This window comes from Orycteropus afer, unplaced genomic scaffold, assembly GCF_000298275.1.
Source record: "Orycteropus afer afer isolate SDZICR_OR568_19922 unplaced genomic scaffold, OryAfe1.0 scaffold00124, whole genome shotgun sequence".
Lineage (NCBI taxonomy): Eukaryota > Metazoa > Chordata > Mammalia > Tubulidentata > Orycteropodidae > Orycteropus > Orycteropus afer.
The window spans coordinates 8,064,372-8,083,144 of NW_006921711.1; positions in this window are offsets into that span (position 1 = coordinate 8,064,372).

Genomic DNA, 18,773 nt, shown 5'->3' on the forward strand with positions numbered 1-18,773 from the left:
GGGCCCCATCCCCCTCCAGAGACGAACTTTTCAGCTTGAACTTGTCGGCTTCTACACGCTTGTGAGCCATTTATCTAAGATACATTTCTCTCTCTCTCTCTTTCTCTCTCTATAAATATATATATATATACTTTGCTGCTTTTTGTGTTTCTCTAGAGAACCCAATCCAACACAGTCAGGCACTGGGCTAGGTAGTGGCTATACAGGAGTGAGCAAAATAATGGCTATTCTTACCCCCTTGGAGGGCACATGGAAATCTGGCACAGCTGCTGGGCAGATGCTAGCAGGGCTGCCTGGGCCCAGGGGGTGTTGCTGGGCCATGAAGTTGGGGCCATGGGCCAGAAGAGGCAGTCCCATTTCACTCCATCCATCTCCATCTCCTATCCCTTCTATATCCAAAACAACCCTTGCAAATGTCCACTTCTCTCCACCCCACTGCCACCATCCCAGCCAAGCCACTTTCATCTGTCCCAAGGATGATGGCAACACCCACTGACTGCTGTCACTATAGCTGCATTCTTAACTATCTCCAAAACATTGCCTTCATAGCCTTCTACCAGGGACATGGATCCCCCTACATAAAATCCCTCCATGTCTTCCCCACATTTAGAATATAATCCAAACGAACTAGCAAGATCCATAAGACTCCCTGTGATCTAGCCCTGGCTTCTTCTCCAATCTTATCCCATGCCACTGTCCCCTGTCCCTCTGCTTCCTGCCAAATTTGTAAGCCACAAGACAGTCACACATACCTGGAATGCTTTTCTTTGTGTCTTTCCCTTTGGATGATTCCTGTTCATCCTTTACCTCATAAATGTCACTTCAAAGTCCCTGAGTGACATAAATGGTTTGTGCTCATCTACTAACCTAAAGGTTGGCAGATCAAATCCAACCAGCAGCTCTGCAGAAGAAAGGCTTAGCAATATGTTTCTGTAAATATTACAGCCAGGAAGACCCTATGGAGCAGTTCTACTTTTTAACACATGGGGTTGTCATAAGTTAGAATCAACTCAATGGCAATGGGTTTGGTATGAGTTTCCTATGACTGCTGTAACAAAGTACAACTGGGTAGCTTAAAACAAGCAAAATTAATTCTCTCATGGTTTTAAAGGCAAGAAGTCTGAATTCAGGGTGTCACAAGACCATGCTGTCTCTGAAGGCTCTAGGGAAAATTCTTACTTGTCTCTTCAACCTTCTGGTAGCCCAAAGTGTCCCTTAGCTTGTAGCTGCATAACTCCAATCTCTCCCCCTGTGGTCACATGGCCATCTACCCTCTGTGTGTCTGTGTCTTTTCATAAGGAAAACAATAATATTGTATCAGGGCCCAGTCTACTCTAGTATGACCTCATGTGAACTTAATTAATTACATCTGCAAGAATACTATTTCCAAAGAAGGTCACATTCACAGATACCAGAGGTTAGGACTTCAACATAACTTTTACCCCTTTCTGCAGCATCAATCCCAACTCAAGATGACATTATGGGACAGAGGAGAACTGCCTCATAGGCTCCATAATCTTTATGTAAGCATATTGCCACGCTTTTCTCCCATGGAGCAGCTGGTGGTTTTGAACCACTGACCTTTCAGTTAGTAGCTGTGAGCTTAACCACTGTGCCACTACAATGTCTTCAACATATATTTTGGGGGACACAAATCAACTCATAATACATGGTAATTATATATAGTAATATATTTTCTTGTAGTTGTTTGTTCAATGACTTCATTCCCCGTTAGATCATAAGCTTCTCCAGGCAGAGACCTTATCTATTTTGTTCCTCTTGGTAAACCCAGTACCTCGCCATACAGGGAGCTATGGTGGCATAGTGCCTAAGGCATTTGACCACTGACCAGAAGGCTGGCAGTTCAAACCTACTAGCCACTCCTCAGAAGGAAGATTGGCCAATCTACTTCTGTAGTGATACCACCTTGGAAACCCAGGGAGGGGTCACTATGAGTCAAAAGCAACTTGATGGCAGTGAATTGGTTTTTTTTTTTTCAGCTCATACATACTCACTTGGTAAATATTTGCTGAGTGAATGAATGAACGAACAAGCAAGTCTATCCTCATCCTGGACTTGTTTCCTTCCCTGCATCCTCTCTAAATATTTGGGTATAAAACACAATGCATCTTTCTTCTTTTTGTCTGTGGCCCCTCCATCCTCCCAGGTACCTGGCTTCAATCTCGCCACTTGTCCTCGTATATATTAACCAATTGCTGATGAGCTGATTTTGACTCAAGGCAACCACATGGGTGTGAAACTGTGTTGCATGGAGTCTTCAATGGCTGAGTTTTAGGAAGTAGATTGCCAAAGCTTTCTTCCAAGGCACTTCTGGATGGATTTGAACCACCAACTTTCTGGTTAGTAGCTGAGCATATTAACCATTTGCACCACCCAGGGACCCATGTATGAGCCCCTTACCCTCTATTCCATATGAGCACTCGATAGTCAGGAGCCTATGCCAGGAAAGCTTTGGCCCTGGCTAGCTACTGTTACAGGTTGAGCAAAAGCTGGGTCTTGTGGAGTCCAAAGCTGTGCTCTAAAAGGCCTGGTCAGGGGAAGTGCTGACTCACCCAGCAGACCCTGACCCGAAGTGTCTTAACCTCCACCTCTCTGTAATAATCTCTGCTGGTTCACTTGGTTCCTTTGCTCCAAGTTAATCTGTGGAGAAAGCAAGCTCACTCTCCCTGTGCTCATTCCACACAGTCCTATAATTACTTATTTTCATTATGTAAAAAATAATGAGATTCTGGATTTGTATTATTCTTATCACTTCCAAATGTTTAAAAAACATTATCAGTAAGGCATATATAATGAATGAAAGCACTACTGTGTATGAGTTTAAGTTCCAGCTTTACCAACTGGTTACTTTTTTTCCATAGGCCTCAGTTTCCTCATCTGTGGAACAGGGTAGCAATAGAACTTAGAGTTACTGTGAAGACTGAATGAGGCTCAGCACTTGGCAGGTCATGATGACAAAGCAGAGCCTCCACTCTCTTAAGTGCCTGGAGCCTGGTTAGAAAGACATGTGAAAAGAAAAAAAGTCTGCTTTTTTAGGCTGCCTGGGCTTTTGTTCATAAATTTCTAGCGAGATGTTTCCGCCACTTGCCTTTTTTTAGAGACATGAAGAGAGGAGAATTGAAAACATTTCCTATGTTAAAATGAAAGGCACTATTTAATCTTGTCACCATCTGCCATCGCTCCAGTCTGGGAACCCACATGCCAGGCTCCCCGTTTCCTAGCGACAGGGCAAACACACCTTCCCCATTAGAGACAAACCAACCGTAGGTAACGCTCCTGCCCCAGGGAACTGTGAATGAGATGCCTAGACCAGAAGGGCCTAAACTTCCCTCGACATTTGTCTTCAACCAAACAGGCCACCCTGTTCACTCTTCCCAGGATCACACTGCATGAAGTCTCTGAAGTGACCCTGGGTGCCCCAAGCCTCTTCTCTTCCACAATAGCCTGGGACTGTCTTAATTTCCCAGGGCTGCCATAACAAATTACCATAAACTGAGTGTCTTACAACATAAATGTATTCTCTCAAGTTCTGGAGGCTAGAACACTGAAGGTGTCGGCAGGATTGATTCCTTTGGGATACTCTGAGGGGGAATGTGTTCCATACCTTCTCGTAGCTTCTGGTACAGGTTGGCAATCCTTGGCATTCCTTGCCTTGTAGATGCATCACCCCAATCTCTGCCCACATCTTCACACGGCCTTCCTCTCTCTGTCTTCTCCTTTTCTCTTTTATAAGGACATTTGTCATTGGATTAATGACCCTCCCTAATTCAGGACCACCACACATCTATCATTTGGTTGTACTGACATGTTGCTATGATACTGGAAGTTATACCACTGGGATTCCAAATACCAACAGAGTCACCCATGAAGGACAGGTTTTAGTGGAGCTTCCAGACTAAGACAGACTAGGAAGAAAGGAATGATGTTCCACTTCTGAAGATTAGCCAAAGAAAACCTTACAGATCACCACAAAACATAGTCCAACTCACTTGCTTTGGACACATCATCAAGAAGGATCAGTTGCTAGAGGACATGATGTTGAGGGAATAGAGAGGACCCTCAGAGAGATAAGTTGGCACAATAGCCACAGTGATGGACTCAACCATGCCAGGAATCATAAAGATGATGCAAGACGAGGCAACATTTCCTTCTGCTGTACATAAGGTCATCATGAGTCAGTTGACTGGACAACAGCTATCTAATTATCTATCTAATCCAGGATGATTTCATCTCAAGATCCTTACCTTAAGTACATCTGCAAATGTAATTTCTAAATAAGGTCCCATTCTCAGGTTCCAGATGGACATATCCTTTTGAGTGAGCTACTATTCAACCCACTCCAGAGGCTATCATGTCCTCTGGGCTCCTCCTATCTGGGAGAAAGTATTTGAGAAACTGCTGTTAGGAATGGTATGTGGGACATCCCTTGATCCACAACCAAGGAATGTATGTTTTGAAAGTGAAACTTGGACAACACCTTAACCAAGGGGTCTGTAGCCCACTCTGTGGAATATCAGGAACAGTGATCCTCCAGGGAGATGGTTTCAGACAGGAGTTTTCCTGATGACCCTACCACCGTGGGGCAGCAGCCAATTGAGCCTGTGCAGCTATGCACATAGAAGTGAGAGTAACATCTGTGCTGTCTCCCTGGCAAGAGGGCCACCTGCGCCTCCTTCTGCTTCCTGCTGGGCCTGTCAGAGCCTTTCTCCCTCTGGGGATGGGAGCAGATCAGTGGAGTGCCCCACTGGTGGTTCTGCTCACCTGAAAGTGGGGTGTGCAAGGGATCTGAGAGGGGACTCCTCCCTCCTTACCTTCCCACTCACAAACAAGACAGCCACCCATTTCTCTGGGAGGGTCTCCAGTTCCCCCAAAGACCCGCCCCCCCCCACGGATGGCTGCCACCTGACCATCTCAAATCCGTTCCTTTTAGTTAGTATTTTTTATTTTTTAAGACATCATGTGCATTTATTTATTTTCAAATAGGTAATACATCCTTGTGGTTCCAAATTCGAAAGGAACAAAGGGATATTCTGGGAAAATTCTCCCACTCCCATTTCCCAGCCTCCCAGTTTATCTACCTCCACCCCTGCCAGAAGCCACCAATATTTCAATGTCTTATGTTTTCTCCAAGATGTTTCAGGTATAGTTATATACTTGCCTTTTCCCCTCTTTTCTATAAAAACAGCAGCTATTATATACCTAGTTTTTTCACTTGTTTTCACCTAAAAATATATCTTGAAGTTCTTTCTATATCAGTCATAGAGAGCTTGCTTAAATGTGTTTGTTGTAAGCAGCAGAAGTATCCAGTGTATGAAAGCACCAAAGTGCATTGCTCGATCCTCTATTGATGAACACTTAGGTATTGCCTATGTTTCTTGCCACTATAAACAAGGCTGCAGTGAATAACCTTTGTATGCAACATGTCACATTGAGTGGAAAAATAAATCTATAAGCAAATTGCTAGAAGTGACCTTGCTGGATGACTCCTCCCTCTGCCACAAACTTCCCAGCCTCTCAAGCCCTGGACCAAATGGCCCAGACTCAAAGGGTTTGGCGAGGGCTCTGCAAGAGAAAACATGAAACTACCTCAATGTGATGGTTTCTGATGTTGTTATGTTGTTAAGTGCCGTCGAGTTTTCCGACTCATAGCGACCCCATGCACAGCAGAACGAAACACTGCCTGATCCTGTGCCAGCCCCAAAATCCCTGCTATACTTGAGCCCATCATTGCAGCCACTGTGTCAATCCATCTCATTGAAGGCCTCCCCCCCCTTTCGTCGACCCTCCACCCTACCAAGCATGACATCCTTCTCCAGGGAATGGTCCCTTCTTACAACTGATACAGCATATTAACTCTGATGTGATTCAAAAGACCATAAAATTTTTATCCTGCTATTACACATTTCAGGAGCTCTGGTGGCATAATGCCTAAGGCATTTGACTGCTAACTAGAAGGTTGGCAGTTCCAACCCACCAGCCATTCCTCGGAAGAAGACTGGGCAATCTACTTCTGTAGAGAAACTGCCTCAGAAACCCAGGGAGGGGTCACTATGTGTCAGATCCGACTTGGCGGCAATGATTTTGGTGTTTTTAGTTTTATTAAACTTTTCACAAGCTGAAGTCTTCCACCCATATGTAGTCTGTGTGACAGTCCCTAATGGTAGAGAGAGGCTGGGCCCTGCAGGCCTGGGTCCTAGCTGTTGACTGTGGCTGATAAGAACTTGAGGATGGATAGGAAAATGCATTCCATAGCTCACTGCAAGCCATGCCTCCAACAGCAACCACATTCTATTTATTAATAATAACAGAAGTCATGCAACAGAGTGAGCAATGCCTTATCCATCCTGTGGGGGTATTTATCTCCAATTTTATGTCCTTGGCCCTCTGAAAGATGAGGTTGAGGGAACATATCTCAGCTCTCTCCTCTGTTCTGTGATTAAAGGCCTGCCAGGGCAGTGCAGGCTGCAGGCACTGATCTGGGGACTTGGGCCCTACAGTCTGGGCAGGTGGGGGAGGTTTGCTGGGGAAGCCACCAGGGCCAGGATAAGGAGGGGTCTGTGAAGATTTTTTACCTGGAAATCTTGAATACTGACACCAAACATCTTCCTGGTACTTTAAAAAGTGCTTTTACATACATTTCTCAGTTAATGTGTGATTCTGTCAGATTTTTAGTTATGGTGGATTTAAGCAGCAAAGGAATCAATTGAATATTTTTTTGAGAATAGGTGACAGATTGTTTGAAGCTCAGAAATCAGGCTACAAGAATGATGACACAAGATAGTCAGAAACACAGCCCACACCATACCTCAGGAAGGAGAAAGTGAGAACCCCACAACCTCAGACACTGGATATTGCCATGAGCAGCATGGACAAAGGACCTCAGGTACTGAGGTAGCTGTTACCACAAACTGTCATCCCTGCTGCCTGGACATGATGGTCATGGCTGCCATCTCAGCCACTATGGTGGGCCATATCTGGCCTCCTCCACTGCTCTTTCAGTGGTTAAAGCATTTTACTGCTAACCAAAACATCAGTGGTTCAAACCCATCAGCCGCTTCCTGGGAGAAAGATAATATAGTTTGCTTCCATAAAGCTTTACAGCTTAGAAACCCTATGGGATAGTTCTATTGTCCTATAGGGTTGCTATGAGCCAGAATCTACTCAAAGGCAGTAGGTTGGGTTTGGTTTGGATGTAGACCTGTCCTCACCTTGTAAACTGCCAAGCCTTCCTTCTGAGGTGAATTTGGAATCACCTATCTTTTGTTGCAGAGTGAGTGAGGACTAGGGCACTAGTCACTTCGGCAGGAGACTGACATAGATAATGGTATCGTAGCCCCTAAAACTTTTGTGGGAACATGAATTTCTATGACATCTTGCTAACATGCAGACTCTGAGTCAGTAGGTCTGAGACGAGGCTGAGAGTCTGGGCTTCTAATCGGCTCCTTGATTATGCTGCTGGTGCTGGGGCTACACTCTGAGGAGCACAATTTTCAAGCAGTGTCTGATCCCTGACTGTGCTTAAGAATCACTTGGGGAGCTTTTACAGAATACTGATGCCAGGAGCCAGCGATTCTAATTTCATGGGAAGTGGTTCAGGGCCAGGGGTGGGTTCTAAAACTCCTCGATGAGTCAGATGAGAAGCACTGCATTAGAGGTTTGATAGCCAGTGGCCACCTGTGAGGAGGAATTTTAGGAGCACCAGCTGGTGCTGCACCTCTCTCCTTCCAACTTATACAGGCCTCTCAGTCCCCAGTTGCAGCTGAATTGAAATATGCAGAGGCCTCTGGAAAAGGCACAGCCCTGCTGGAGTTTGGGCTGTAAGCAGCAGGGCCTTTCCCAGAGGTAATGGTCTCTGGAGCATTGGCCATGGAAAAGCCACAGTGGAGGGAGGTTTGCACAAAGGAGAAGGCTGGAGCCCAGGATGTAACTTCACAAACGTCACGATTTTATTGTTGGCCAAAGGGCCCCAGTTAAAAGCCTCTCCTTAGAGAGCACCTATTGTTAATTGCCACCAAGAGGCACCACCAAGATATAGCACAGAGATGAACACAAAACTCCCCAGAAACACCAAGAAAAGCATTTTCATTCAGCTTGGAGGAAGAAGAGGTATTACCTGAGCTGAACCATAATGGTGCAAACAAAAGAGGAAAGGTCATTCCTGGTAGGAGAAACGGACTGAGCAAAGGTGTGGTCATGGAAAAAGGTGATCAGGATCTGCTAGGGACAATGTTCACAGAAGGTACTGCTGGCTAAGAGTGCAACTTCTTGGAGAAAAGGGCCTTGGGTATGCAAATGGTCAATTGCTCAACTACTAATCAAAAGGTTGGCATTCAAACCCACTCAGAGGTGCCTCAGAAGAAAGGCTGGCAACCTGTTTCTGAAAACTAACATCCTTAAAAACCCTATGATGCACAACTACTCTACACCACATAAGGTCACCATGAGTCAGAGTAAACTAAACAGCAATTTGTTTGGATTTGTGACTCTGGACATCGCTGTGACTCCCATTCCAAAAAAAAACAAAAAACAAAAACGAACCCACTGCCACTGAGTTGGTTTCGACTCATAGTGAACCCTCCTTGGGTTTCTGAGGTGGTATCTCTATGGAAGTACATTGTTCAATCTTCCTTCCAAGGAGTGGCTGGTGGGTTTGAACCGCCAGCCTTCTGGTTGTGAACCTTCTGGTTCTGTTGGTGGTGCACTACCCACCCTCTTTCCCATCTGTAAGTTTCTGGTCTTTTGTAGTATTGACTGGCACAAAGAATGTGACCAAACCAATAAACCAAACTCACTGCAGTCAAGTCAGATCCGACTCATAGTGACTGACCCCTCCTTGGGTTTCCAAGGCAGTGTCACTACAGAAGTAGATTGCCCAACCTTCCTTTCTGAGGAGTATCTGGTGGGTTTGAACTGCCAGCTTTCTGATTAGCAGTCAAATGCCTTAGGCACTATGCCACTACAGCTCCCCAAGAATGTGACAGTGGGGAATTAATAGTTTAAGGGTGGCTGAATATGATTTATATTGGAAAGTGCAGGATCTGCCTAGGGGGAGCAGAAAGTCCACAGCCCTGCTGTGTGGATTGTGAGAGTCTATGGAAGGGGGCAGCTTTGAGGTGACTGCCCCATGGTGGAAATTTTCATCAATCTGTCCTTTTCTCTGCAGTGACTGTGGTCTGCTTTTGATGTCTTACAGAATGACTATAGAAGAGACTTAGATTGTTTTTCAGTTACTTTTGGATGCCAGCCTGATGGTTCTTTGAATGCTGAGGCTGTCTTCAAAGTGAGAGCAAGCCAGCTCAGCTCCTGGACGTGACAGTTGGGTGGATGACTCTGCATTAGAGTGCCCTCCTGGTGGAGGAACTGTGGCACAAAAGCAAAGCAGTGGGCAGCACTTTCTGTGTTCAGGACTCAGAGAGCAGTTTGGTTGAAAGTACTAGTTTGTGGAGACCAACAGGGGAGAGCAGGATAGGTGGAAATTTGGGGGCTACTTTCTGGAGACATTTCAATACCAGGCTAAGGGTTATTTACTTAAATCTTTAGGCATAAGGACACATTGAACCAGGGATGTGTGTGATGCCATCAGGGATTTAGAAAGGGTTTTCAAGCCTGTCTGCCTCTCTCCATCCCTTCCTCTTTTCCACTGAGAATATCTACTGAATATCAGGCTTGAAGGAGGGTACATGAAACACAATGAGATCCAGTGCCAACTTCTAAGAGCTCACATCTGGCTAAAGAGACCAAAAGATGACTACTCACTGCCATCAAGTCAATTCCAACTCCCAGAGACCCTATAGAACAGAGTAGAACTGCCCCATCGGGTTTCCTAGGCTATAAATCTTTATGAAAGCAAACTGCCACATCTTCCTCCTGTGGAGCAGCTGGTAGATTTAAACCACTGACCTTCTAGCTAAAAGCCCAGCACTTAACCACTGTGCCTCCAGGGCTCCTTGATAGATGATTAATACTCTCTGATGAGGCTTGCTATGATGTTGGAAGCTATGCCACTGGCATTTCTATCATCAGCAGGGTAGGAGATCCTGGACAGAGGAGGAAAGAAATGTGGAACAAATCTCAAAACCGTTAAAAAAAAAAAAGACCAGGATTCCTGGCTTGATAGGGACTGGTAAAAACCCCAGACTATGGCCCCTAGTCACCCTTCAGGACAGGAATTGAACCTACTTCCATGGCTTCCAGCCAAACAACAGACAGGTCTACAAGGTGAACAATTGGACCAGGTAGGCACACTCCTTAGAACAATCAACCATGGGAGATCAGAGGGGCAGCATTTGCACAGAGAGACAGCTCCGAGGGCAGGAATGTATAGGAAAGAAAGATATAGGGAAAAGGTAAACACAGGAAGATGTGGAAGAGAGATGATACATTATGGGGATTGCAATCAATGTCATGAAACAAAATATGAATGAACTATTGAATGGGGAACCAATTTGCTCTGTAAACTTTCACCCAAATTACAATAATAAATAAATAAATAAATATTAGCAGGGTCACCTGTGGTGGACAGGTTTCAGCAAAGCTTACAGACTAAGACAGAGTAGGAAGAAAGGCCTGGAGATCTATTTCCAAAAGTAGCCAATGAAAACTCTATGGATCACAACAGAATATTTTCCAATACAGTGCTGGAAGATGAAGCCCTTAGGTTGGAGAGAATTCATAATACGCAGTGGCTGAAACAATCTATCATGAAGATGACACAGGATCAGGCAATGTTTTGTTCTGTTATACACAGGTTGCCATGAGTTGGCACCAACTCAGCAGCAATAACAACAACAACAACATGGCTTAATGGGCATACGCAACAGGTTGCCTGAGAACACAAAAGAGGAAACCCCTAACTCAGTGTAGAGAGTCAGGGAAAGCTTCTCAAAACAGAGACCATTTGAATTTAGTCTTGAAGAATGAGTAGCTATCCCAGGCAAAGAAAGGAATAGAAAAATGAGTATTTTGGGTGGAAAAGATGATTGCTAGGAGTCCTGGGATTCTGAGGTGTGTGTGCATGGAGTACGGAGAGCTGAGACTAGAAACACAGCAAGGCCAGATGGTAAAGGGCCTTGAATGCCTCACAGAAAACTTTGCCATTATCTCATAGTCCATGTCAAGGTCAAACAAAGACCACTCACCTTTGCCCCTTGCCAATTTCCTAGCTCTTTGTCTATGAATTAGCTAAGGTTACAAATCTTTATCCCCTGAAACTAGCTAGACATGGATAAACATTTCCTTTTTAAGCTGATTGAGACTTCTCCTGATTACAAAACAATCCCTATTGTAAACTATCTCACATGTTTGTATTAAAGATTTAATCTTACCCAAATAGAGGTCTTCACTTTGACCTTGGCTCCTGGGAGGTGAGCTGTAGGCCCCTGGAATGTTCTGCATGATAAAGATGTCTTTAGTGGAGGCTTTAGCCATCAGACAATCTAATAATGTGATTTATGATAGGAGATTTGGGACATACCATATCAGTTATGACCTCCAGAGGAACTGGACACTAAAAGAATCAGTCCAAACCTCTGAAAAGGGCTGGAGACTAAATGTCAGCCATGCAGACAGTATATAATTGAACCCCATTACAAGCTAAGAATACCAAAGATTTGAGTGAGCTTCCTTAGTTGATAATATTCTCTGCATTTATCACATATCATGACCAAGAGGAGGTAATACCATCCAGGACTCTATGGAGAGAAGATGACCAGAACTAGTTCCCTTCCAGAATCTGCCCTATGCATCTCTTCCTTTGACTGGTTCTGATTTGTATCCTTTCCTCATAATAAATATATGAGTACAGAAGCTTTCAGTGAGTTCTGAGTCTTTCTAGTGGATTGCCAAGCCCAAGCATAATTGTGGGGATCTCTATGTTTGTAACAAGCTGGTCTGAAGTGAGGGTGGTCCTGAGGATCCCTGAACTTGCAGCTGGTACCTAAAGTGAGAGCAGCCTTATTATTGTTCCTGAGACATTACCATTTGGCAAACTTGTTATGATTGGTATCAGAAAAAGTGGGATTTGCTGGAACTACCCTGACTCACTAAAACATGTGATTGGGGAAAAGAAAGGATGAAAAGCTGATGGAATGAAAGGTTTATGAAAGGTATGAATGGCAGTTATGTTGTGAACAGGTACCAGAGGTAAGAGTTAACAATGGAATTTAGAAATGGTGACTCCAACTCCTAGGAGTTGGCTCACTAGATACATAAGAAAATGTGAAATAACAAGAAAAAAGCTAGGAATATAATACTTTGATTATTGGTGGCTGTTCTGGTTACCTAGTGCTGCTCTGACAGGACTATACCACAAATGGGATGGCCTTAACAAACAGGAGTTTATTCTTACAATTTGAAGTTCAAAGTGCCAGGCTCTAGGGGTTAAGTGAAATCCCCTTAACCTTGGGGTCCAGCTCCACCTCCTGCTCCTGGCTCACTGGAACTAGAGGCATTTCTTTACTCAGAGAGCTGCTGGTTGCTGAGGCTGAAAAGCCCCAAGGTTGACAAGTAAAAAGGCACAGTCCCGAGGTTACCAAACCACATGGCAGGCCATTAATTTAAGTCCATTGTAAGTCCCAAGGTCAGGAGAGCATAGCAGGCTGCTGAACAATGACACAGCTACATGCAGGGTCCAAGCGTGCTATAAACTAGAGACCATTCCCAAAGCTGCTTCTTATATACGGGAAGCAGACCACATACCTAAAGCAGCTACTCAGCTGCTTGTGGTAGATCCCACCATGGAGTTGATTGCCAGACTCATCATGGGGAATAACTACCACCAGCTTCCCAGCCACTCAACCAGGCCCAGCCAAGTTGACACACAAGCATAACCACCACAGTGGCATAGTGGATAATGCACTTGACTGCTAACCAGAAGATCAGCAGTTCAAATCCACCAGCTGCTCCATGGAAGGAAGATGGGGTGATTTACTTCTGTAAAGATTTATAGCCTCAGAAACCCAGTGGGGGTTGCTATGAGACAGAAATGACTTGATGGCAGTGAGCTTGGTTTTTGGTTTTGGTAATAGCTAAAATAAAAGTAAGAAAGAATGTTCAACAGATGCTAACACTGAGCCAAGCTTTGATTATAGCCAGCCCAAGGTATAGCTGCTTGCCTCAGAGCCATATGCAAAAGAAGAGTTATGTTGAAACATCAGATAAATGAGAAAAGTCACAAGAGGTAAAGATGAAGTAGAGAGTTGAGTGATTCATCTCAATAAGGTGGAAATCTTTAAACAATTTTTAAGAAATAAAATGGACAAATACAGATCTTAATGCAGTGCTATTGGACGTTACATAAAGTACTTGAATATTCACAAAAGCATTATTCACAATAGCCAACAGTTGGAAACACATGATGTACCTTTATCCAAACTTACTTCTGTCTCACTATGACCCCTCACTGATCAGGACATATTTCTTATTAGCTCCGTTCCCCCAGTTAACCTTCTGGAAGGAGATTGGCTTTCTAACTGAAATGTCAGTATTCTTTGCTCTCTTATAAGCCTCACCCTCAAAGTCTCTGACCGCACCTTTGCCCTTCAGTGGCTCTCATTGGTGACCCAACTTCTCTACTCCTGTCAGATCCACAAGCCCCCTTTAAATCCTCATGTGTATACCATGTTAACTAAGACACCCTGACACCCTTTGGCTGCTCACTCCCCTGAAAGAGGCCAAATTTGGGAGGCCAACCTCTCAAAGTAGAAATAGACCCTTTTATGCCACTCCCACTGTACCCTCTTAAACCAGAAGCCCTCCAAGGTCTACAACTTATAACTAAAGGTCTCCTTGATAAGGTGTTCTTAGTCTCCATATCAAGCCCCTGTAATTTCCCAGTAATTAACCCTAATGGCAAGGGATATAGGCTAATCCAAAAATTGAGAGCAATAAACAAAATAGTCAAATCCAGGTTTCCTGGAGTTTTTAACGCTAGTATAACTCTGGCATCTATCTCACCCAACACCACTCATGTCACAGATAACAGTTTGTGTTCTTCTTTTTTCAGTATACTTCTTCATTCCAACTCACATTATCTGTTTGCCTTCATGTGGACAAATCGCAATACCTATGCACTGTCATGCCTCAAAGGTTTACTGAGTCCCCTTATTTATCCAGACCTAAATACAAACCTGAGAAGTTTACCTTTCATTTTGTAACTCTGTTTTTATCTGTTCACTTGATTTTGGCTGCTCCCTTGTCAACATTTAGTATTTACTCCAAATCCTTGCCCCTAAAAGATATAGGATTTCTAAAGACAATATGCAATTAGGTAATCTAGGATGTGATATCTCTTCTGAAGGGAAGACTTTATTCCATAAACAAATTAAACTGTCATCAGTTTCCTTTTCCTGGAGTCTAAAAAAAAACATGTCTCAGTGTTTCCAGGATAGTTGACTACTGACAGAACTGGATCATTAACTTTCCCACTGTTACCTCTCCCTTATATATCATAACTAAAGAGACAGTCCTCAAACCCCTGTATTGTTACTCTCCTTTCATGCCTGCATTTGAAAACCTCAAGTCCTCCCTATCCTTTTCTCTCACTCTTGGACTCCATAATTACGCATTATCATTTAACCCTTTTATACACAAAGGACACACATTAGAAATCCTCACCCCAAAACACAAAAGTCTCACATTAGCCCCAATGGCTATGGAATATTCTCCTTGCTTTCACATATTGCCACTGTTGGCAAGTTGATTCAGGCAGGGCTAGAAGAAGATATTTTTGCCACCTAGACAGAGGGCCTAGATGGTTCCCTTTAATATAATAGCACCTTGTTTATTTACTATGTTTCACAAATGAAGTTCACAGTAGAAGTGACAATGAGGAAATGCATCAGGCTTCTTATGTGAGGAACCACTTTGGTCATGAAATAAGAATAAGCAGAGACACATCAACAGTAAGTAACACTGTTGGAGATGATGGCTAATACTGATGTTGGAGCAGGCAGACCCTTGCTAAATTAATGCTTCTTAATACCATCTACTACAGGCGATGAAACTGCTTCTTTCCAAATTGCTTTGAAGGTCCTTCATAGGGCTCCTATTTGTGATGCACACCTCAAAAATTGTCTGGTGTCATCCTAATGGAGTGGTGAACTTTCCCCAGTGAGTTTAAAATACTAATTAGTTTCTTAAATGTGAGAGCATTTTCTATAGCACTATTTTGTGTACTTTACTTCAGCCACTTTGCCAAAGTGCAGAGTTTGGAAACATTTCTAGAAGCTTATGTTAATTAGTTGATATATAGTTTGTTTCTATGATTTTTAAAATAATATTTTAGTCCAAGTGACTTTTTGACACATAGCAAATCTGGTGCCCCATTAAACCTAGCACTTCCTGCTGCAGCCTGTATGGCTTGAAGCTTAATCTAGCACTGGGTCCAATCCATGGCTGACTTGGTTCTGAGTCATTCACTTGACTTTTACTACCCCACACAGTTCCAATATTACTTCTCACTGAGAACACCCAACAATTTTCCACTTCTAGACTCACCTCCTACAAAATTCTGCTACTTTCTCCATCTCACACAGCACTATTCAACACTGTCAAAAACTCAGAGCAACTACTTTTCTTCCCTTCTAGCAGTGGGATAAGCTCATAAATGCATCAGAATCTTTAATCCTTCCTCACAATAACATTCCCAAACTCCTCTCAAACACCATGAGGTATTTTATAGGCAGTTTTGCCATAGATATAACAATGGAACTACCACTCACCAGTCACTTTGTCATATTGTGGTGGCTTGCATGTTGCTATAAGGTTAGAGGCTGTGCCACCAGTATATCAACTACCAGCAGGGTCATCCATGGTGGACAGGTTTCAGCTGAGCTTCCAGACTAAGAGAGTCTCTGAAGAAAGAAGGGACCATCTACTTTTCAAAGAATTGGCAGTGAAAATATTATGAATAGCAGTGAAACAATGTCTGATGTATTACTGGAAAACTTTATGAATAGCCTGATATAGTGCTGGAAGATGAGCCCCTCATGTTGGAAGTCATTTAAAATATGACTGGGAAAGAGCTGCCTCCTCAAAGTAGAGTAGACTTTAATGTCAAGGATGGAGTAAAGCTTTGGGGACCTCTATTTGCTGATGGAACATGACTCAGAATGGAAACAAACAGCTGCAAACATTAATAATCGGAAAGTGGAATGTATGAAGCATGAATATAGGAAAGTTGGAAGTTGTCAAAAATGAAATGGAAGGCATAAAGATATTTATCCTAAGTATTAGTGAGTTGCAATGGACTGGTTTGGGCCATTTTGAATCAGGCAATGATGTAATCTATTATGCTGGAAATGACAAATTGAAGAGGAATGTTTTGGCATTCATCATCACAAAGAATGCTTTGAGATCTATCCTGAAGTACAATGCTGTCAGTGATAGGATGATATCCATATGCCTACAAGGAAGACCAGTTAATACAACTATAATTCAAATTTACAGACCAACTACTAAAGCCAAAGACAAGGAAATTGAAGATTTTTAGCAACTTCTGCAGTCTGAAATTGACCAAAAATGCAATCAAGATGTATTGATTATTCAAGTAGTGACTGGGATCTTAAAAGCTAGCAAGCTGCCATCTAGATGCAATGATGGGTCTCTCCTCATCCAGAGCAAAGAAGAATGAAGAAAACCAAAATTCATGGAAACAATTAGTCCTAGCAACTGGTACACCATCTGTTCTGCAGCCTATACTATGAGACCAGAAGAACTAAATGGTGCCCGGCTACCACTGTCATCCACTTGGAAGGGGATCTATGTAGGAGACCCTTGATAGAGAGGGAGAACAATGTGGAACAAAACTCAAAATCATTTGGAGGGAAAAAAAATGTGGGGATTAGTTTTGCTGGTCCGATAAAGCTGGTGGAACTACTGAGACTATGGCCCCTAGCTGCCCTTCAGGTCTGGAATTGAACTCACACCTGTGGTTTCCAGCCAAACAAAATATAGGCATATGAGTTGACCATTTACCTTATTGTTGATGTCAGATGTATCTTGGCTGAAAGCAAAGAAATCAGTAAGATGTTTACTTACTGTGTTTTATTGCCTATGCAAAAGCATTTGACTCCGTGAATCACAGCTGTGGTAGCCTGGGTTCTCTAGAGAAGCAAAACCAGCAAAGCTTATCTAGAGAGAGAGAAAAGAAGAGAAATTTATCTTAGGAAAATGGTTCATACACTTATAGAAGCTGGCAAGTCCCAAGTTCTTGGATCAAAAATCAAGCTGGAGGCTTTTCCCAACTCATGCAGCTTCAGGGGCTGACGAGCTCTAGGTTGACAAACAGTATACCAGCTGTTGATTCCAATGAACAATAAATCCAAGATCTCCAGGCCAAATGGTGGATTGCTCACTCACAGACAGTTGTAGGCAGCACAACAGGATCCCAATCCACATAAGAATGTCTCTTTTCCCAGGATGTCCAGAAATATACTGGAAGCAGGCCACGCCCCTAGGGAAACTCCCTTTCAAGCGATTGGCTGCTCAAAACATATACATCCAATCACATCATGGGAATAACCCACATCACAATTGCTTAACCACACAGAATTGTGGTCCAGCCAAGTTGACACATAGCTCCAACAACCACAGTCCACCCCTTGTCAACTTGGCAGTGGTACACATCTTCTTAACCATATATAATCTCTAAATAAGGACAATTATAAAGTCATATTTGCATGTAACATGACACGCTAACATGCATACAACTGAAACACATTAACCTTGTTTACATTTCAGAGTTCATAACAGAAGGAAACAAAAATAGGGTGGACTTCCGGTAAGATGGCGGAATAGACAGAAAGACTGCACAAACCCTCTTCAACAAAGAAAAGGGGAACCAATTAATACAGACACAGAAGATAATCCTGGACCCCTGAGCTTTGAAGGGAAGGATATGGAAGTGGACTAAACCCCAACTAGCAGAAGAATTTGCATGAAAACACCAAAAAAAGAGACATACAGAGCTGCAATCTGGCAGTGATCCTGAGCAAGCCTGACGGCTCAGCACAGACAGCTTGGAGAGTGCCGAGTGGTGGTAGGACCTAAGAATTAATCTAAAAATCAGCCCTGCTAGCCAGGGACTGCACAGAGGACTGCTCTGGAGGCTGGGGAACAAAACGCGAAGCTCCAGCGAAGAGAAAGGTGGGCTGAGCTGTGGACTTTTGCCTGTCCGGAGGGCACCGCCATTTTGAATGTTTACAAGTAGCTTGACCATTTTGGATATTTAAAGAGGCAGTGCTCTCCGAGATTGCAGGGGCTTAAGAACAGGTCTGCTTGCCAGTAACCCCAAGGACACTGCAGACCTGGATGACTGAAAAGGTGAGACATTTCCCTTGTTACTCTTATACCTCACACCCCTTGATGAACAGAGGTGTGGCCATACCCCACTCCCACCCACCTTCTGGGACCGCAGGAACTCCATCCCAGTCGGTGTGCTTAAGCAGAACCTGGATGCCCTGCCCTACCCTCCCCCGATTTTTTTCTTTTTCTTTTCCTTTTTTTTTTTTTCCTCTTTCTTCTTTCTGGATCTTAGTTTGCTAGTTTTTGTCTGTTTTAAAACTACCATTGTTATTAATACATTTGTCCTTTTTACTATTATTCTTTATTCTTCCCCTCCCAGGTTGTAGTTTTCAGCTCTTTTTCTTTTCTCTGTTCATGGTTGCAATTATTTTTATTTTTTTTTTCCTCACAGGTAACCCTGCTCCTTGTTGTTCTTTTTGCATTTTTCCCATTTTTTCTTCATTATTCTC